This window comes from Gracilinanus agilis, chromosome 2 (assembly GCF_016433145.1).
Source record: "Gracilinanus agilis isolate LMUSP501 chromosome 2, AgileGrace, whole genome shotgun sequence".
In the NCBI taxonomy this organism is placed as follows: Eukaryota; Metazoa; Chordata; class Mammalia; order Didelphimorphia; family Didelphidae; genus Gracilinanus; species Gracilinanus agilis.
The window spans coordinates 254,890,260-254,890,675 of NC_058131.1; positions in this window are offsets into that span (position 1 = coordinate 254,890,260).

Consider the following 416-nt stretch of genomic DNA (forward strand, 5'->3'; position numbering starts at 1 on the left):
AGAGAGAGAGAGAGAGAGAGAGAGAGAGAGAGAGAGAGAGAGAGAAGAGGGAGATAAGCTGGGAACAGAAGTCTGACCAGACGATGGACTTCCTCTAATACTATGGTAAAGATTATTTTGGTGAGTTTTCAGTTAGATTAAAGAAAATAATGTTTTCTAGTAGGGAATAGGGAAGCCTGGAGATAGAGAGACCAGTTAGGATGTTACTGTAAGAAGCCAGGCATGAGATGATGAGGACCTGAACGGGGCATGGGGTAGCTATAGTAAAAGGAAGAACTGGATGCAAAAGGCATTATGCAGTAAGAATTAAGAGGAATCTGTGACTGATGTTAAGGCTAAAGGAGATGGAATAATCAAAGATGACCTTGACATTTCAAACCTGGATAACAAGAGGAAAAAAAAAATCTCAGTTCACT